Here is a 22,644-nt window from a genome sequence, read left to right as displayed (position 1 = left end):
CTATGGATGGACAGAATGCAGAACAATGTCATACATTCACCCGAGTACAGAGATCTGGGCCTAAATCCATCGTTTTTTTGCTCACCATGCCATTACAGTTTGGACCCAGACAGATGCAAATCAGTCTTGACCCTGTGCAGAATGGAAACAGTCCAGCCCGAACTGCCAGGCCAGGTCCTCCCTGGACTGGAAACAAGCATCCTAGGACCGGTTTTGGGGTTTCACGCATCTTCAGCCAGGATAGCTTGATTCCAGTGGCATGGAGAGCACGGGACTCACGTCTGAGCATACCCGTCCCACTCGGGGTGACAAATGCAAAAAGAACTATTGATGGACAGAATGCCGAACAACGTCATACATTCACCCCAGTACAGAGATCTGGGCTTAAATCCATCGTTTTTTTGCTCACCATGCCATTCCAGTTTGGACCCAGCCATATGCAAATCAGTCTTGACCCTGTGCCCAATGGAAACAGTCCAGCCCGAACTGCCAGGCCAGGTCCTCCCTGGACTGGAAACAAGCATCCTAGGACTGGTTTCGGGGTTTCACCCCTCTTCAGCCAGGATAGCTTGATTCCAGTGGCATGGAGAGCACGGGACTCCCGTCTGAGCATACCCGTCCCACTCGGGGTGACAAATGCAAAAATAACTATTGATGGACAGAATGCAGAACAATGTCTTACATTCACCCCAGTACAGAGATCTGGGCCTAAATCCATCGTTTTTTTGCTCACCATGCCATTCCAGTTTGGAACCAGCCATATGCAATTTATTCTTGACCCAGTGCCCAATTGGAACAGTCCAGCCCGAGCTGCCAGGCCAGGTCCTCCCTGGACTGGAAACAAGCATCCTAGGACTGGTTTCGGGGTTTCACCCCTCTTCAGCCAGGATAGCTTGATTCCAGTGGCATGGAGAGCACGGGACTCACGTCTGAGCATACCCGTCCCACTCGGGGTGACGAATGCAAAAAGAACTATTGATGGACGGAATGCCAAACAATGTCATACATTCACCCCAGTACAGAGATCTGGGCTTAAATCCATCGTTTTTTTGCTCACCATGCCATTCCAGTTTGGACCCAGCCATATGCAAATCAGTCTTGACCCTGTGCCCAATGGAAACAGTCCAGCCCGAACTGCCAGGCCAGGTCCTCCCTGGACTGGAAACAAGCATCCTAGGACTGGTTTCGGGGTTTCACCCCTCTTCAGCCAGGATAGCTTGATTCCAGTGGCATGGAGAGCACGGGACTCACGTCTGAGCATATCCGTCCCACTCGGGGGGACAAATGCAAAAAGAACTATTGATGGACAGAATGCAGAACAATGTCATACATTCACCCCAGTACAGAGATCTGGGCCTAAATCCATCGTTTTTTTGCTCACCATGCCATTCCAGTATGGACCCAGCCATATGCAAATTATTCTTGACCCAGTGCCCAATTGGAACAGTCCAGCCCGAGCTGCCAGGCCAGGTCCTCCCTGGACTGGAAACAAGCATCCTAGGACCGGTTTCGGGGTTTCACCCCTCTTCAGCCAGGATAGCTTCATTCCAGTGGCATGGACAGCACAGGACTCACGTCTGAGCATAACCGTCCCACTCGGGGTGACGAATGCAAAAAGAACTATGGATGGACAGAATGCAGAACAATGTCATATATTCACCCCAGTACAGAGATCTGGGCCTAAATCCATCGTTTTTTTACTCACCATGCCATTACAGTTTGGACCCAGCCAGATGCAAATCAGTCTTGACCCTGTGCAGAATGGAAACAGTCCAGCCCGAACTGCCAGGCCAGGTCCTCCCTGGACTGGAAACAAGCATCCTAGGACCGGTTTTGGGGTTTCACCCCTCTTCAGCCAGGATAGCTTGATTCCAGTGGCATGGAGAGCACGGGACTCACGTCTGAGCATACCCGTCCCACTCGGGGTGACAAATGCAAAAAGAACTATTGATGGACAGAATGCCGAACAACGTCATACACTCACCCCAGTATAGAGATCTGGGCTTAAATCCATCGTTATTTTGCTCACCATGCCATTCCAGTTTGGACCCAGCCATATGCAAATCAGTCTTGACCCTGTGCCCAATGGAAACAGTCCAGCCCGTACTGCCAGGCCAGGTCCTCCCTGGACTGGAAACAAGCATCCTAGGACTGGTTTCGGGGTTTCACCCCTCTTCAGCCAGGATAGCTTGATTCCAGTGGCATGGAGAGCACGGGACTCACGTCTGAGCATACCCGTCCCACTCGGGGTGACTAATGCAAAAATAACTATTGATGGACAGAATGCAGAACAATGTCTTACATTCACCCCAGTACAGAGATCTGGGCCTAAATCCATCGTTTTTTTGCTCACCATGCCATTCCAGTATGGACCCAGCCATATGCAAATTATTCTTGACCCTGTGCCCAATTGGAACAGTCCAGCCCGAGCTGCCAGGCCAGGTCCTCCCTGGACTGGAAACAAGCATCCTAGGACCGGTTTCGGGGTTTCACCCCTCTTCAGCCAGGATAGCTTGATTCCAGTGGCATGGAGAGCACGGGACTCACGTCTGAGCATACCCGTCCCACTCGGGGTGACAAATGCAAAAATAACTATTGATGTACAGAATGCAGAACAATATCTTACATTCACCCCAGTACAGAGATCTGGGCCTAAATCCATCGTTTTTTGCTCACCATGCCATTCCAGTATGGACCCAGCCATATGCAAATTATTCTTGACCCAGTGCCCAATTGGAACAGTCCAGCCCGAGCTGCCAGGCCAGGTCCTCCCTGGACTGGAAACAAGCATCCTAGGACCGGTTTCGGGGTTTCACCCCTCTTCAGCCAGGATAGCTTGATTCCAGTGGCATGGACAGCACGGGACTCACGTCTGAGCATACCCGTCCCACTCGGGGTGACGAATGCAAAAAGAACTATGGATGGACAGAATGCATAACAATGTCATACATTCACCCCAGTACAGAGATCTGGGCCTAAATCCATAGTTTTTTTGCTCACCATGCCATTACAGTTTGGACCCAGCCAGATGCAAATCAGTCTTGACCCTGTGCAGAATGGAAACAGTCCAGCCCGAACTGCCAGGCCAGGTCCTCCCTGGACTGGAAACAAGCATCCTAGGACCGGTTTTGGGGTTTCACCCCTCTTCAGCCAGGATAGCTTGATTCCAGTGGCATGGAGAGCACGGGACTCACGTCTGAGCATACCCGTCCCACTCGGGGTGACAAATGCAAAAAGAACTATTGATGGACAGAATGCCGAACAACGTCATACATTCACCCCAGTACAGAGATCTGGGCTTAAATCCATCGTTTTTTTGCTCACCATGCCATTCCAGTTTGGACCCAGCCATATGCAAATCAGTCTTGACCCTGTGCCCAATAGAAACAGTCCAGCCCGAACTGCCAGGCCAGGTCCTCCCTGGACTGGAAACAAGCATCCTAGGACTGGTTTCGGGGTTTCACCCCTCTTCAGCCAGGATAGCTTGATTCCAGTGGCATGGAGAGCACGGGACTCACGTCTGAGCATACCTGTCCCACTCGGGGTGACAAATGCAAACAAAACTATGGATGGACAGAATGCAGAACAATGTCATACATTCACCCCAGTACAGAGATCTGGGCCAAAATCCATCGTTTTTTTGCTCACCATGCCATTCCAGTTTGGACCCAGCCATATGCAAATCAGTCTTGACCCTGTGCCGAATGGAAACAGTCCAGCCCGAACTGCCAGGTCAGGTCCTCCCTGGACTGGAAACAAGCGTCCTAGGACCGGTTTTGGGGTTTCACCCCTCTTCAGCCAGGATAGCTTGATTCAAGTGGCATGGAGAGCACGGGACTCACGTCTGAGCATACCCGTCCCACTCGGGGTGACAAATGCAAAAAGAACTATTGATGGACAGAATGCGGAACAATGTCATACATTCACCCCAGTACAGAGATCTGGGCTTAAATCCATCGTTTTTTTGCTCACCATGCCATTCCAGTTTGGACCCAGCCATATGCAAATCAGTCTTGACCCAGTGCCCAATGGAAACAGTCCAGCCCGAACTGCCAGGCCAGGTCCTCCCTGGACTGGAAACAAGCATCCTAGGACTGGTTTCGGGGTTTCACCCCTCTTCAGCCAGGATAGCTTGAGCCCAGTGGCATGGAGAGCACGGGACTCATGTCTGAGCATATCCGTCCCACTCGGGGGGACAAATGCAAAAAGAACTATTGATGGACAGAATGCAGAAAAATGTCATACATTCAACCCAGTACAGAGATCTGGGCCTAAATCCATCGTTTTTTTGCTCACCATGCCATTCCAGTATGGACCCAGCCATTTGCAAATTATTCTTGACCCAGTGCCCAATTGGAACAGTCCAGCCCGAGCTGCCAGGCCAGGTCCTCCCTGGACTGGAAACAAGCATCCTAGGACCGGTTTCGGGGTTTCACCCCTCTTCAGCCAGGATAGCTTCATTCCAGTGGCATGGACAGCACGGGACTCACGTCTGAGCATACCCGTCCCACTCGGGGTGACGACTGCAAAAAGAACTATGGATGGACAGAATGCAGAACAATGTCATACATTCACCCCAGTACAGAGATCTGGGCCTAAATCCATCGTTTTTTTGCTCACCATGCCATTCCAGTATGGACCCAGCCATATGCAAATTATTCTTGACCCAGTGCCCAATTGGAACAGTCTAGCCCGAGCTGCCAGGCCAGGTCCTCCCTGGACTGGAAACAAGCATCCTAGGACCGGTTTCGGGGTTTCACCCCTCTTCAGCCAGGATAGCTTCATTCCAGTGGCATGGACAGCACGGGACTCACGTCTGAGCATACCCGTCCCACTCGGGGTGACGAATGCAAAAAGAACTATGGATGGACAGAATGCAGAACAATGTCATACATTCACCCCAGTACAGAGATATGGGCCTAAATCCATTGTTTTTTTGCTCACCATGCCATTACAGTTTGGACCCAGCCAGATGCAAATCAGTCTTGACCCTGTGCAGAATAGAAACAGTCCAGCCCGAACTGCCAGGCCAGGTCCTCCCTGGACTGGAAACAAGCATCCTAGGACCGGTTTTGGGGTTTCACCCCTCTTCAGCCAGGATAGCTTGATTCCAGTGGCATGGAGAGCACGGGACTCACGTCTGAGCATACGCGTCCCACTCGGGGTGACAAATGCAAAAATAACTATTGATGGACAGAATGCAGAACAATGTCTTACATTCACCCCAGTACAGAGATCTGGGCCTAAATCCATCGTTTTTTTGCTCACCATGCCATTCCAGTTTGGACCCAGCCATATGCAAATTATTCTTGACCCAGTGCCCAATTGGAACAGTCCAGCCCGAGCTGCCAGGCCAGGTCCTCCCTGGACTGGAAACAAGCATCCTAGGACCGTTTTCGGGGTTTCACCCCTCTTCAGCCAGGATAGCTTGATTCCAGTGGCATGGAGAGCACGGGACTCACGTCTGAGCATACCCGTCCCACTCGGGGTGACGAATGCAAACAAAACTATGGATGGACAGAATGCAGAACAATGTCATACATTCACCCCAGTACAGAGATCTGGGCCAAAATCCATCGTTTTTTTGCTCACCATGCCATTCCAGTTTGGACCCAGCCATATGCAAATCAGTCTTGACCCTGTGCCGAATGGAAACAGTCCAGCCCGAACTGCCAGGCCAGGTCCTCCCTGGACTGGAAACAAGCGTCCTAGGACCGGTTTTGGGGTTTCACCCCTCTTCAGCCAGGATAGCTTGATTCAAGTGGCATGGAGAGCACGGGACTCACGTCTGAGCATACCCGTCCCACTCGGGGTGACAAATGCAAAAAGAACTATTGATGGACAGAATGCGGAACAATGTCATACATTCACCCCAGTACAGAGATCTGGGCTTAAATCCATCGTTTTTTTGCTCACCATGCCATTCCAGTTTGGACCCAGCCATATGCAAATCAGTCTTGACCCAGTGCCCAATGGAAACAGTCCAGCCCGAACTGCCAGGCCAGGTCCTCCCTGGACTGGAAACAAGCATCCTAGGACTGGTTTCGGGGTTTCACCCCTCTTCAGCCAGGATAGCTTGAGCCCAGTGGCATGGAGAGCACGGGACTCATGTCTGAGCATATCCGTCCCACTCGGGGGGACAAATGCAAAAAGAACTATTGATGGACAGAATGCAGAAAAATGTCATACATTCAACCCAGTACAGAGATCTGGGCCTAAATCCATCGTTTTTTTGCTCACCATGCCATTCCAGTATGGACCCAGCCATTTGCAAATTATTCTTGACCCAGTGCCCAATTGGAACAGTCCAGCCCGAGCTGCCAGGCCAGGTCCTCCCTGGACTGGAAACAAGCATCCTAGGACCGGTTTCGGGGTTTCACCCCTCTTCAGCCAGGATAGCTTGATTCCAGTAGCATGGAGAGCACGGGACTCACGTTGGAGCATACCCGTCCCACTCGGGGTGCCAAATGTAAAAAGAACTATTGATGGACAGAATGCAGAACAATGTCATACATTCACCCCAGTACAGAGATCTGGGCCTAAATCCATCGTTTTTTTGCTCACCATGCCATTCCAGTTTGAACCCAGCCATATGCAAATCAGTCTTGACCCTGTGCCGAATGGAAACAGTCCAGCCCGAACTGCGAGGCCAGGTCCTCCCTGGACTGGAAACGAGCATCTTAGGACCGGTTTGGGGGTTTCACCCCTCTTCAGCCAGGATAGCTTGATTCCAGTGGCATGGAGAGCACGGGACTCACGTCTGAGCATACCCGTCCCACTCGGGGTGACAAATGCAAAAACAACTATTGATGGACAGAATGCAGAACAATGTCATACATTCACCCCAGTACAGAGATATGGGCCTAAATGCATGTTTTTTTTACTCACCATGCCATTCCAGTTTGGACCCAGCCATATGCAAATCAGTCTATACCCTGTGACCAATGGGAACAGTCCAGCCCGAACTGCCAGGCCAGGTCCTCCCTGGACTGGAAAAAAGCATCCTAGGACCGGTTACGGGGTTTCACCCCTCTTCAGCCAGGATAGCTTGATTCCAGTGGCATGTAGAGCACGGGACTCACGTCTGAGCATACCCGTCCCACTCGGGGTGACAAATGCAAAAAGAACTATTGATGGACAGAATGCAGAACAAAGTCTTACATTCACCCCAGTACAGAGATCTGGGCCTAAATCCATCGTTTTTTTGCTCACCATGCCATTCCAGTTTGGACCCAGTCATATTCAAATCAGTCTTGACCCTGTGCCCAATGGGAGCAGTCCAGCCCAAACTGCCAGGCCAGTTCCTCCCTGGACTGGAAACAAGCATCCTAGGACCGGTTTCGGAGTTTCACCCCTCTTCAGCCAGGATAGCTTGATTCCAGTGGCATGGAGAGCACGGGACTCACGTCTGAGCATACCCGTCCCACTCGGGGTGACAAATGCAAAAAGAACTATTGATGGACAGAATGCAGAACAATGTCATACATTCACCCCAGTACAGAGATCTGGGCCTAAATCCATCGTTTTTTTGCTCACCATGCCATTCCAGTTTGGACCCAGCCATATGCAAATCAGTCTTGACCCTGTGCCCAATGGGAATACTCCAGCCCGAACTGCCAGGCCAGGTCCTCCCTGGACTGGAAACAAGCATCCTAGGACCGGTTTCGGGGTTTTACCCCTCTTCAGCCAGGATAGCTTGATTCCAGTGGCATGGAGAGCACGGGACTCACGTCTGAACATACCCGTCCCACTCGGGGTGACAAATGCAAAAAGAACTATTGATGGACAGAATGCAGAACAATGTCATACATTCACCCCAGTACAGAGATCTGGGCTCAAATCCATCGTTTTATTGCTCACCATGCCATTCCAGTTTGGACCCAGCCACATGCAAATCAGTCTTGACCCTGTGCCCAATGGAAACAGTCCAGCCCGAACTGCCAGGCCAGGTCCTCCCTGGACTGGAAACAAGCACCCTAGGACTGGTTTCGGGGTTTTACCCCTCTTCAGCCAGGATAGCTTGATTCCAGTGGCATGGAGAGCACGGGACTCACGTCTGAGCATATCCGTCCCACTCGGGGTGACAAATGCAAAAAGAACTATTGATGGACAGAATGCAGAACAATGTCATTCATTCACCCCAGTACAGAGATCTTGGCCTAAATCCATATTTTTTGCTCACCATGCCATTCCAGTTTGGGCCCAGCCATATGCAAATCAGTCTTGACCCTGTGCCCAATGGGAACAGTCCAACCCGAACTGCCAGGCCAGGTCCTCCCTGGACTAGAAACAAGCATCCTAGGACCGGTTTCGGGGTTTTACCCCTCTTCAGCCAGGATAGCTTGATTCCAGTGGCATGGAGAGCACGGGACTCACGTCTGAACATACCCGTCCCACTCGGGGTGACAAATGCAAAAAGAACTATTGATGGACAGAATGCAGAACAATGTCATACATTCACCCCAGTACAGAGATCTGGGCCTAAATCCATCGTTTTTTTGCTCAGCATGCCATTCCAGTTTGGACCTAGCCATATGCAAATCAGTCTTCACCCTGTGCCCAATGGGAACAGTCCAGCCCGAACTGCCAGGCCAGGTCCTCCCTGGACTGGAAACAAGCATCCTATGACCAGTTTCGGGGTTTCACCCCTCTTCAGCCAGGATAGCTTGATTTCAGTGGCATGGAGAGTACGGGACTCACGTCTGAGCATATCCGTCCCACTCGGGGTGACAAATGCAAAAATAACTATTGATGTACAGAATGCAGAACAATATCTTACATTCACCCCAGTACAGAGATCTGGGCCTAAATCCATCGTTTTTTTGCTCACCATGCCATTCCAGTATGGACCCAGCCATATGCAAATTATTCTTGACCCAGTGCCCAATTGAAACAGTCCAGCCCGAGCTGCCAGGCCAGGTCCTCCCTGGACTGGAAACAAGCATCCTAGGACCGGTTTCGGGGTTTCACCCCTCTTCAGCCAGGATAGCTTGATTCCAGTGGCATGGACAGCACGGGACTCACGTCTGAGCATACCCGTCCCACTCGGGGTGACGAATGCAAAAAGAACTATGGATGGACAGAATGCAGAACAATGTCATACATTCACCCGAGTACAGAGATCTGGGCCTAAATCCATCGTTTTTTTGCTCACCATGCCATTACAGTTTGGACCCAGACAGATGCAAATCAGTCTTGACCCTGTGCAGAATGGAAACAGTCCAGCCCGAACTGCCAGGCCAGGTCCTCCCTGGACTGGAAACAAGCATCCTAGGACCGGTTTTGGGGTTTCACGCATCTTCAGCCAGGATAGCTTGATTCCAGTGGCATGGAGAGCACGGGACTCACGTCTGAGCATACCCGTCCCACTCGGGGTGACAAATGCAAAAAGAACTATTGATGGACAGAATGCCGAACAACGTCATACATTCACCCCAGTACAGAGATCTGGGCTTAAATCCATCGTTTTTTTGCTCACCATGCCATTCCAGTTTGGACCCAGCCATATGCAAATCAGTCTTGACCCTGTGCCCAATGGAAACAGTCCAGCCCGAACTGCCAGGCCAGGTCCTCCCTGGACTGGAAACAAGCATCCTAGGACTGGTTTCGGGGTTTCACCCCTCTTCAGCCAGGATAGCTTGATTCCAGTGGCATGGAGAGCACGGGACTCCCGTCTGAGCATACCCGTCCCACTCGGGGTGACAAATGCAAAAATAACTATTGATGGACAGAATGCAGAACAATGTCTTACATTCACCCCAGTACAGAGATCTGGGCCTAAATCCATCGTTTTTTTGCTCACCATGCCATTCCAGTTTGGAACCAGCCATATGCAATTTATTCTTGACCCAGTGCCCAATTGGAACAGTCCAGCCCGAGCTGCCAGGCCAGGTCCTCCCTGGACTGGAAACAAGCATCCTAGGACTGGTTTCGGGGTTTCACCCCTCTTCAGCCAGGATAGCTTGATTCCAGTGGCATGGAGAGCACGGGACTCACGTCTGAGCATACCCGTCCCACTCGGGGTGACGAATGCAAAAAGAACTATTGATGGACGGAATGCCAAACAATGTCATACATTCACCCCAGTACAGAGATCTGGGCTTAAATCCATCGTTTTTTTGCTCACCATGCCATTCCAGTTTGGACCCAGCCATATGCAAATCAGTCTTGACCCTGTGCCCAATGGAAACAGTCCAGCCCGAACTGCCAGGCCAGGTCCTCCCTGGACTGGAAACAAGCATCCTAGGACTGGTTTCGGGGTTTCACCCCTCTTCAGCCAGGATAGCTTGATTCCAGTGGCATGGAGAGCACGGGACTCACGTCTGAGCATATCCGTCCCACTCGGGGGGACAAATGCAAAAAGAACTATTGATGGACAGAATGCAGAACAATGTCATACATTCACCCCAGTACAGAGATCTGGGCCTAAATCCATCGTTTTTTTGCTCACCATGCCATTCCAGTATGGACCCAGCCATATGCAAATTATTCTTGACCCAGTGCCCAATTGGAACAGTCCAGCCCGAGCTGCCAGGCCAGGTCCTCCCTGGACTGGAAACAAGCATCCTAGGACCGGTTTCGGGGTTTCACCCCTCTTCAGCCAGGATAGCTTCATTCCAGTGGCATGGACAGCACAGGACTCACGTCTGAGCATAACCGTCCCACTCGGGGTGACGAATGCAAAAAGAACTATGGATGGACAGAATGCAGAACAATGTCATATATTCACCCCAGTACAGAGATCTGGGCCTAAATCCATCGTTTTTTTACTCACCATGCCATTACAGTTTGGACCCAGCCAGATGCAAATCAGTCTTGACCCTGTGCAGAATGGAAACAGTCCAGCCCGAACTGCCAGGCCAGGTCCTCCCTGGACTGGAAACAAGCATCCTAGGACCGGTTTTGGGGTTTCACCCCTCTTCAGCCAGGATAGCTTGATTCCAGTGGCATGGAGAGCACGGGACTCACGTCTGAGCATACCCGTCCCACTCGGGGTGACAAATGCAAAAAGAACTATTGATGGACAGAATGCCGAACAACGTCATACACTCACCCCAGTATAGAGATCTGGGCTTAAATCCATCGTTATTTTGCTCACCATGCCATTCCAGTTTGGACCCAGCCATATGCAAATCAGTCTTGACCCTGTGCCCAATGGAAACAGTCCAGCCCGTACTGCCAGGCCAGGTCCTCCCTGGACTGGAAACAAGCATCCTAGGACTGGTTTCGGGGTTTCACCCCTCTTCAGCCAGGATAGCTTGATTCCAGTGGCATGGAGAGCACGGGACTCACGTCTGAGCATACCCGTCCCACTCGGGGTGACTAATGCAAAAATAACTATTGATGGACAGAATGCAGAACAATGTCTTACATTCACCCCAGTACAGAGATCTGGGCCTAAATCCATCGTTTTTTTGCTCACCATGCCATTCCAGTATGGACCCAGCCATATGCAAATTATTCTTGACCCTGTGCCCAATTGGAACAGTCCAGCCCGAGCTGCCAGGCCAGGTCCTCCCTGGACTGGAAACAAGCATCCTAGGACCGGTTTCGGGGTTTCACCCCTCTTCAGCCAGGATAGCTTGATTCCAGTGGCATGGAGAGCACGGGACTCACGTCTGAGCATACCCGTCCCACTCGGGGTGACAAATGCAAAAATAACTATTGATGTACAGAATGCAGAACAATATCTTACATTCACCCCAGTACAGAGATCTGGGCCTAAATCCATCGTTTTTTGCTCACCATGCCATTCCAGTATGGACCCAGCCATATGCAAATTATTCTTGACCCAGTGCCCAATTGGAACAGTCCAGCCCGAGCTGCCAGGCCAGGTCCTCCCTGGACTGGAAACAAGCATCCTAGGACCGGTTTCGGGGTTTCACCCCTCTTCAGCCAGGATAGCTTGATTCCAGTGGCATGGACAGCACGGGACTCACGTCTGAGCATACCCGTCCCACTCGGGGTGACGAATGCAAAAAGAACTATGGATGGACAGAATGCATAACAATGTCATACATTCACCCCAGTACAGAGATCTGGGCCTAAATCCATAGTTTTTTTGCTCACCATGCCATTACAGTTTGGACCCAGCCAGATGCAAATCAGTCTTGACCCTGTGCAGAATGGAAACAGTCCAGCCCGAACTGCCAGGCCAGGTCCTCCCTGGACTGGAAACAAGCATCCTAGGACCGGTTTTGGGGTTTCACCCCTCTTCAGCCAGGATAGCTTGATTCCAGTGGCATGGAGAGCACGGGACTCACGTCTGAGCATACCCGTCCCACTCGGGGTGACAAATGCAAAAAGAACTATTGATGGACAGAATGCCGAACAACGTCATACATTCACCCCAGTACAGAGATCTGGGCTTAAATCCATCGTTTTTTTGCTCACCATGCCATTCCAGTTTGGACCCAGCCATATGCAAATCAGTCTTGACCCTGTGCCCAATAGAAACAGTCCAGCCCGAACTGCCAGGCCAGGTCCTCCCTGGACTGGAAACAAGCATCCTAGGACTGGTTTCGGGGTTTCACCCCTCTTCAGCCAGGATAGCTTGATTCCAGTGGCATGGAGAGCACGGGACTCACGTCTGAGCATACCTGTCCCACTCGGGGTGACAAATGCAAAAATAACTATTGATGGACAGAATGCAGAACAATGTCTTACATTCACCCCAGTACAGAGATCTGGGCCTAAATCCATCGTTTTTTTGCTCACCATGCCATTCCAGTTTGGACCCAGCCATATGCAAATTATTCTTGACCCAGTGCCCAATTGGAACAGTCCAGCCCGAGCTGCCAGGCCAGGTCCTCCCTGGACTGGAAACAAGCTTCCTAGGACCGGTTTTGGGGTTTCACCCCTCTTCAGCCAGGATAGCTTGATTCAAGTGGCATGGAGAGCACAGGACTCACGTCTGAGCATACCCGTCCCACTCGGGGTGACAAATGCAAAAAGAACTATTGATGGACAGAATGCCGAACAATGTCATACATTCACCCCAGTACAGAGATCTGGGCTTAAATCCATCGTTTTTTTGCTCACCATGCCATTCCAGTTTGGACCCAGCCATATGCAAATCAGTCTTGACCCTGTGCCCAATGGAAACAGTCCAGCCCGAACTGCCAGGCCAGGTCCTCCCTGGACTGGAAACAAGCATCCTAGGACTGGTTTCGGGGTTTCACCCCTCTTCAGCCAGGATAGCTTGATTCCAGTGGCATGGAGAGCACGGGACTCACGTCTGAGCATATCCGTCCCACTCGGGGGGACAAATGCAAAAAGAACTATTGATGGACAGAATGCAGAACAATGTCATACATTCACCCCAGTACAGAGATCTGGGCCTAAATCCATCGTTTTTTTGCTCACCATGCCATTCCAGTATGGACCCAGCCATATGCAAATTATTCTTGACCCAGTGCCCAATTGGAACAGTCCAGCCCGAGCTGCCAGGCCAGGTCCTCCCTGGACTGGAAACAAGCATCCTAGAACCGGTTTCGGGGTTTCACCCCTCTTCAGCCAGGATAGCTTCATTCCAGTGGCATGGACAGCACGGGACTCTCGTCTGAGCATACCCGTCCCACTCGGGGTGACGAATGCAAAAAGAACTATGGATGGACAGAATGCAGAACAATGTCATACATTCACCCCAGTACAGAGATCTGGGCCTAAATCCATCGTTTTTTTGCTCACCATGCCATTACAGTTTGGACCCAGCCATATGCAAATCAGTCTTGACCCTGTGCCCAATGGAAACAGTCCAGCCCGAACTGCCAGTCCAGGTCCTCCCTGGACTGGAAACAAGCATCCTAGGACTGGTTTCAGGGTTTCACCCCTCTTCAGCCAGGATAGCTTGATTCCAGTGGCATGGAGAGCACGGGACTCACGTCTGAGCATACCCGTCCCACTCGGGGTAACAAATGCAAAAATAACTATTGATGGACAGAATGCAGAACAATGTCTTACATTCACCCCAGTACAGAGATCTGGGCCTAAATCCATCGTTTTTTTGCTCACCATGCCATTCCAGTTTGGACCCAGCCATATGCAAATTATTCTTGACCCAGTGCCCAATTGGAACAGTCCAGCCCGAGCTGCCAGGCCAGATCCTCCCTGGACTGGAAACAAGCATCCTAGGACTGGTTTCGGGGTTTCACCCCTCTTCAGCCAGGATAGCTTGATTCCAGTGGCATGGAGAGCACGGGACTCACGTCTGAGCATACCCGTCCCACTCGGGGTGACGAATGCAAAAAGAACTATGGATGGACAAAATGCAGAACAATGTCATACATTCACCCCAGTACAGAGATCTGGGCCTAAATCCATCGTTTTTTTGCTCACCATGCCATTGCAGTTTGGACCCAGCCATATGCAAATCAGTCTTGACCCTGTGCCGAATGGAAACAGTCCAGCCCGAACTGCCAGGCCAGGTCCTCCCTGGACTGGAAACAAGCGTCCTAGGACCGGTTTTGGGGTTTCACCCCTCTTCAGCCAGGATAGCTTGATTCAAGTGGCATGGAGAGCACGGGACTCACGTCTGAGCATACCCGTCCCACTCGGGGTGACAAATGCAAAAATAACTATTGATGGACAGAATGCAGAACAATGTCTTACATTCACCCCAGTACAGAGATCTGGGCTTAAATCCATCGTTTTTTTGCTCACCATGCCATTCCAGTTTGGACCCAGCCATATGCAAATCAGTCTTGACCCAGTGCCCAATTGGAACAGTCCAGCCCGAGCTGCCAGCCCAGGTCCTCCCTGGACTGGAAACAAGCATCCTAGGACCGGTTTCTGGGTTTCACCCCTCTTCAGCCAGGATAGCTTGATTCCAGTGGCATGGAGAGCACGGGACTCACGTCTGATAATACCCGTCCCACTCGGAGTGACAAATGCAAAAATAATTATTGATGGACAGAATGCAGAACAATGTCATACATTCACCCCAGTACAGACATATGGGCCTAAATCCATCGTGTTTTTTGCTCACCATGCCGTTCCAGTTTGGACCCAGCCATATGCAAATCAGTCTTGACCCTGTGCCAAATGGAAACAGTCCAGCCCGAACTGCCAGGCCAGGTCCTCCCTGGACTGGAAACAAGCATCCTAGGACCGGTTTCGGGGTTTCACCCCTCTTCAGCCAGGATAGCTTGATTCCAGTAGCATGGAGAGCACGGGACTCAGGTCTGAGCATACCCGTCCCACTCGGGGTGCCAAATGTAAAAAGAACTATTGATGGACAGAATGCAGAACAATGTCATACATTAACCCCAGTACAGAGATCTGGGCCTAAATCCATCGTTTTTTTGCTCACCATGCCATTCCAGTTTGGACCCAGCCATATGCAAATCAGTCTTGACCCTGTGCCGAATGGAAACAGTCCAGCCCGAACTGCCAGGCCAGGTCCTCCCTGGACTGGAAACAAGCATCCTAGGACCGGTTTTGGAGTTTCACCCCTCTTCAGCCAGGATAGCTTGATTCCAGTGGCATGGAGAGCACGGGACTCACGTCTGAGCATACCCGTCCCACTCGGGGTGACAAATGCAAAAAGAACTATGGATGGACAGAATGCAGAACAATGTCATACATTCACCCCAGTACAGAGATCTGGGCCTAAATCCATCGTTTTTTGCTCACCATGCCATTCCAGTTTGGACCCAGCCATATGCAAACCAGTCTTGACCCTGTGCCGAATGGAAACAGTCCAGCCCGAACTGCCAGGCCAGGTCCTCCCTGGACTGGAAACAAGCGTCCTAGGACCGGTTTTGGGGTTTCACCACTCTTCAGCCAGGATAACTTGATTCAAGTGGCATGGAGAGCACGGGACTCACGTCTGAGCATACCCGTCCCACTCGGGGTGACAAATGCAAAAAGAACTATGGATGGACAGAATGCAGAACAATGTCATACATTCACCCCAGTACAGAGATCTGGGCCTAAATCCATCGTTTTTTGCTCACCATGCCATTCCAGTTTGGACCCAGCCATATGCAAACCAGTCTTGACCCTGTGCCGAATGGAAACAGTCCAGCCCGAACTGCCAGGCCAGGTCCTCCCTGGACTGGAAACAAGCGTCCTAGGACCGGTTTTGGGGTTTCACCACTCTTCAGCCAGGATAACTTGATTCAAGTGGCATGGAGAGCACGGGACTCACGTCTGAGCATACCCGTCCCACTCGGGGTGACAAATGCAAAAAGAACTATTGATGGACAGAATGCCGAACAATGTCATACATTCAGCCCAGTACAGAGATCTGGGCTTAAATCCATCGTTTTTTTGCTCACCATGCCATTCCAGTTTGGACCCAGCCATATGCAAATCAGTCTTGACCCTGTGCCCAATGGAAACAGTCCAGCCCGAACTGCCAGGCCAGGTCCTCCCTGGACTGGAAACAAGCATCCTAGGACTGGTTTCAGGGTTTCACCCCTCTTCAGCCAGGATAGCTTGATTCCAGTGGCATGGAGAGCACGGGACTCACGTCTGAGCATATCCGTCCCACTCGGGGGGGACAAATGCAAAAAGAACTATTGATGGACAGAATGCAGAACAATGTCATACATTCACCCCAGTACAGAGATCTGGGCCTAAATCCATCGTTTTTTTGCTCACCATGCCATTCCAGTATGGACCCAGCCATATGCAAATTATTCTTGACCCAGTGCCCAATTGGAACAGTCCAGCCCGAGCTGCCAGGCCAGGTCCTCCCTGGACTGGAAACAAGCATCCTAGGACCGGTTTCGGGGTTTCACCCCTCTTCAGCCAGGATAGCTTCATTCCAGTGGCATGGACAGCACGGGACTCACGTCTGAGCATACCCGTCCCACTCGGGGTGACGAATGCAAAAAGAACTATGGATGGACAGAATGCAGAACAATGTCATACATTCACCCCAGTACAGAGATCTGGGCCTAAATCCATCGTTTTTTTGCTCACCATGCCATTACAGTTTGGACACAGCCAGATGCAAATCAGTCTTGACCCTGTGCAGAATGGAAACAGTCCAGCCCGAACTGCCAGGCCAGGTCCTCCCTGGACTGGAAACAAGCATCCTAGGACTGGTTTCGGGGTTTCACCCCTCTTCAGCTAGGATAGCTTGATTCCAGTGGCATGGAGAGCACGGGACTCACGTCTGAGCATACCCGTCCCACTCGGGGTGACAAATGCAAAAATAACTATTGATGGACAGAATGCAGAACAATGTCTTACATTCACCCCAGTACAGAGATCTGGGCCTAAATCCATCGTTTTTTTGCTCACCATGTCATTCCAGTTTGGACCCAGCCATATGCAAATTATTCTTGACCCAGTGCCCAATTGGAACAGTCCAGCCCGAGCTGCCAGGCCAGGTCCTCCCTGGACTGGAAACAAGCATCCTAGGACTGGTTTCGGGGTTTCACCCCTCTTCAGCCAGGATAGCTTGATTCCAGTGGCATGGAGAGCACGGGACTCACGTCTGAGCATACCCGTCCCACTCGGGGTGACGAATGCAAACAAAACTATGGATGGACAGAATGCAGAACAATGTCATACATTCACCCCAGTACAGAGATCTGGGCCAAAATCCATCGTTTTTTTGCTCACCATGCCATTCCAGTTTGGACCCAGCCATATGCAAATCAGTCTTGACCCTGTGCCGAATGGAAACAGTCCAGCCCGAACTGCCAGGCCAGGTCCTCCCTGGACTGGAAACAAGCGTCCTAGGACCGGTTTTGGGGTTTCACCCCTCTTCAGCCAGGATAGCTTGATTCAAGTGGCATGGAGAGCACGGGACTCACGTCTGAGCATACCCGTCCCACTCGGGGTGACAAATGCAAAAAGAACTATTGATGGACAGAATGCGGAACAATGTCATACATTCACCCCAGTACAGAGATCTGGGCTTAAATCCATCGTTTTTTTGCTCACCATGCCATTCCAGTTTGGACCCAGCCATATGCAAATCAGTCTTGACCCAGTGCCCAATGGAAACAGTCCAGCCCGAACTGCCAGGCCAGGTCCTCCCTGGACTGGAAACAAGCATCCTAGGACTGGTTTCGGGGTTTCACCCCTCTTCAGCCAGGATAGCTTGAGCCCAGTGGCATGGAGAGCACGGGACTCATGTCTGAGCATATCGGTCCCACTCGGGGGGACAAATGCAAAAAGAACTATTGATGGACAGAATGCAGAAAAATGTCATACATTCAACCCAGTACAGAGATCTGGGCCTAAATCCATCGTTTTTTTGCTCACCATGCCATTCCAGTATGGACCCAGCCATATGCAAATTATTCTTGACCCAGTGCCCAATTGGAACAGTCCAGCGCGAGCTGCCAGGCCAGGTCCTCCCTGGACTGGAAACAAGCATCCTAGGACCGGTTTCGGGGTTTCACCCCTCTTCAGCCAGGATAGCTTCATTCCAGTGGCATGGACAGCACGGGACTCACGTCTGAGCATACCCGTCCCACTCGGGGTGACGAATGCAAAAAGAACTATGGATGGACAGAATGCAGAACAATGTCATACATTCACCCCAGTACAGAGATCTGGGCCTAAATCCATCGTTTTTTTGCTCACCATGCCATTCCAGTATGGACCCAGCCATATGCAAATTATTCTTGACCCAGTGCCCAATTGGAACAGTCTAGCCCGAGCTGCCAGGCCAGGTCCTCCCTGGACTGGAAACAAGCATCCTAGGACCGGTTTCGGGGTTTCACCCCTCTTCAGCCAGGATAGCTTCATTCCAGTGGCATGGACAGCACGGGACTCACGTCTGAGCATACCCGTCCCACTCGGGGTGACGAATGCAAAAAGAACTATGGATGGACAGAATGCAGAACAATGTCATACATTCACCCCAGTACAGAGATATGGGCCTAAATCCATTGTTTTTTTGCTCACCATGCCATTACAGTTTGGACCCAGCCAGATGCAAATCAGTCTTGACCCTGTGCAGAATAGAAACAGTCCAGCCCGAACTGCCAGGCCAGGTCCTCCCTGGACTGGAAACAAGCATCCTAGGACCGGTTTTGGGGTTTCACCCCTCTTCAGCCAGGATAGCTTGATTCCAGTGGCATGGAGAGCACGGGACTCACGTCTGAGCATACGCGTCCCACTCGGGGTGACAAATGCAAAAATAACTATTGATGGACAGAATGCAGAACAATGTCTTACATTCACCCCAGTACAGAGATCTGGGCCTAAATCCATCGTTTTTTTGCTCACCATGCCATTCCAGTTTGGACCCAGCCATATGCAAATTATTCTTGACCCAGTGCCCAATTGGAACAGTCCAGCCCGAGCTGCCAGGCCAGGTCCTCCCTGGACTGGAAACAAGCATCCTAGGACCGTTTTCGGGGTTTCACCCCTCTTCAGCCAGGATAGCTTGATTCCAGTGGCATGGAGAGCACGGGACTCACGTCTGAGCATACCCGTCCCACTCGGGGTGACGAATGCAAAAAGAACTATGGATGGACAGAATGCAGAACAATGTCATACATTCACCCCAGTACAGAGATCTGGGCCTAAATCCATCGTTTTTTTGCTCACCATGCCATTCCAGTTTGGACCCAGCCATATGCAAATCAGTCTTGACCCTGTGCCGAATGGAAACAGTCCAGCCCGAACTGCCAGGCCAGGTCCTCCCTGGACTGGAAACAATCGTCCTAGGACCGGTTTTGGGGTTTCACCCCTCTTCAGCCAGGATAGCTTGATTCAAGTGGCATGGAGAGCACAGGACTCACGTCTGAGCATACCCGTCCCACTCGGGGTGACAAATGCAAAAAGAATTATTGATGGACAGAATGCCGAACAATGTCATACATTCACCCCAGTACAGAGATCTGGGCTTAAATCCATCGTTTTTTTGCTCACCATGCCATTCCAGTTTGGACCCAGCCATATGCAAATCAGTCTTGACCCAGTGCCCAATTGGAACAGTCCAGCCCGAGATGCCAGCCCAGGTCCTCCCTGGACTGGAAACAAGCATCCTAGGACCGGTTTCTGGGTTTCACCCCTCTTCAGCCAGGATAGCTTGATTCCAGTGGCATGGAGAGCACGGGACTCACGTCTGATAATACCCGTCCCACTCGGAGTGACAAATGCAAAAAGAATTATTGATGGACAGAATGCAGAACAATGTCATACATTCACCCCAGTACAGACATATGGGCCTAAATCCATCGTGTTTTTTGCTCACCATGCCGTTCCAATTTGGACCCAGCCATATGCAAATCAGTCTTGACCCTGTGCCAAATGGAAATAGTCCAGCCCGAACTGCCAGGCCAGGTCCTCCCTGGACTGGAAACAAGCATCCTAGGACCGGTTTCGGGGTTTCACCCCTCTTCAGCCAGGATAGCTTGATTCCAGTAGCATGGAGAGCACGGGACTCACGTTGGAGCATACCCGTCCCACTCGGGGTGCCAAATGTAAAAAGAACTATTGATGGACAGAATGCAGAACAATGTCATACATTCACCCCAGTACAGAGATCTGGGCCTAAATCCATCGTTTTTTTGCTCACCATGCCATTCCAGTTTGAACCCAGCCATATGCAAATCAGTCTTGACCCTGTGCCGAATGGAAACAGTCCAGCCCGAACTGCGAGGCCAGGTCCTCCCTGGACTGGAAACAAGCATCTTAGGACCGGTTTGGGGGTTTCACCCCTCTTCAGCCAGGATAGCTTGATTCCAGTGGCATGGAGAGCACGGGACTCACGTCTGAGCATACCCGTCCCACTCGGGGTGACAAATGCAAAAACAACTATTGATGGACAGAATGCAGAACAATGTCATACATTCACCCCAGTACAGAGATATGGGCCTAAATGCATGTTTTTTTTACTCACCATGCCACTCCAGTTTGGACCCAGCCATATGCAAATCAGTCTATACCCTGTGACCAATGGGAACAGTCCAGCCCGAACTGCCAGGCCAGGTCCTCCCTGGACTGGAAAAAAGCATCCTAGGACCGGTTACGGGGTTTCACCCCTCTTCAGCCAGGATAGCTTGATTCCAGTGGCATGGAGAGCACGGGACTCACGTCTGAGCATACCCGTCCCACTCGGGGTGACAAATGCAAAAAGAACTATTGATGGACAGAATGCAGAACAAAGTCTTACATTCACCCCAGTACAGAGATCTGGGCCTAAATCCATCGTTTTTTTGCTCACCATGCCATTCCAGTTTGGACCCAGTCATATGCAAATCAGTCTTGACCCTGTGCCCAATGGGAGCAGTCCAGCCCAAACTGCCAGGCCAGTTCCTCCCTGGACTGGAAACAAGCATCCTAGGACCGGTTTCGGAGTTTCACCCCTCTTCAGCCAGGATAGCTTGATTCCAGTGGCATGGAGAGCACGGGACTCACGTCTGAGCATACCCGACCCACTCGGGGTGACAAATGCAAAAAGAACTATTGATGGACAGAATGCAGAACAATGTCATACATTCACCCCAGTACAGAGATCTGGGCCTAAATCCATCGTTTTTTTGCTCACCATGCCATTCCAGTTTGGACGCAGCCATATGCAAATCAGTCTTGACCCTGTGCCCAATGGGAATACTCCAGCCCGAACTGCCAGGTCAGGTCCTCCCTGGACTGGAAACAAGCATCCTAGGACCGGTTTTGGGGTTCACTCCTCTTCAGCCAGGATAGCTTGATTCCAGTGGCATGGAGAGCACGGGACTCACGTCTGAGCATACCCGCCTCACTCGGGGTGACAAATGCAAAAAGAACTATTGATGGACAGAATGCAGAACAATGTCATACATTCACCCCAGTACAGGGATCTGGGCCTAAATCCATCGTTTTTTTGCTCATCATGCCATTCCAGTTTGGACCCAGCCATATGCAAATCAGTCTTGACCCTCTGCCGAATGGAAACGGTCCAGCCCGAACTGCCAGGCCAGGTCCTCCCTGGACTGGAAACAAGCATCCTAGGACCGGTTTCGGGGTTTTACCCCTCTTCAGCCAGGATAGCTTGATTCCAGTGGCATGGAGAGCACGGGACTCACGTCTGAACATACCCGTCCCACTCGGGGTGACAAATGCAAAAAGAACTATTGATGGACAGAATGCAGAACAATGTCATACATTCACCCCAGTACAGAGATCTGGGCCTAAATCCATCGTTTTTTTGCTCAGCATGCCATTCCAGTTTGGACCTAGCCATATGCAAATCAGTCTTCACCCTGTGCCCAATGGGAACAGTCCAGCCCGAACTGCCAGGCCAGGTCCTCCCTGGACTGGAAACAAGCATCCTATGACCAGTTTCGGGGTTTCACCCCTCTTCAGCCAGGATAGCTTGATTTCAGTGGCATGGAGAGTACGGGACTCACGTCTGAGCATATCCGTCCCACTCGGGGTGACAAATGCAAAAATAACTATTGATGTACAGAATGCAGAACAATATCTTACATTCACCCCAGTACAGAGATCTGGGCCTAAATCCATCGTTTTTTTGCTCACCATGCCATTCCAGTATGGACCCAGCCATATGCAAATTATTCTTGACCCAGTGCCCAATTGAAACAGTCCAGCCCGAGCTGCCAGGCCAGGTCCTCCCTGGACTGGAAACAAGCATCCTAGGACCGGTTTCGGGGTTTCACCCCTCTTCAGCCAGGATAGCTTGATTCCAGTGGCATGGACAGCACGGGACTCACGTCTGAGCATACC

The sequence above is a fragment of the Triturus cristatus genome, chromosome 1_1 (genome assembly GCF_964204655.1).
Source record: "Triturus cristatus chromosome 1_1, aTriCri1.1, whole genome shotgun sequence".
Classification (NCBI taxonomy): domain Eukaryota; kingdom Metazoa; phylum Chordata; class Amphibia; order Caudata; family Salamandridae; genus Triturus; species Triturus cristatus.
The sequence above is the reverse complement of the archived record's forward strand: the minus strand, read 5'-3'. Positions refer to the sequence as shown.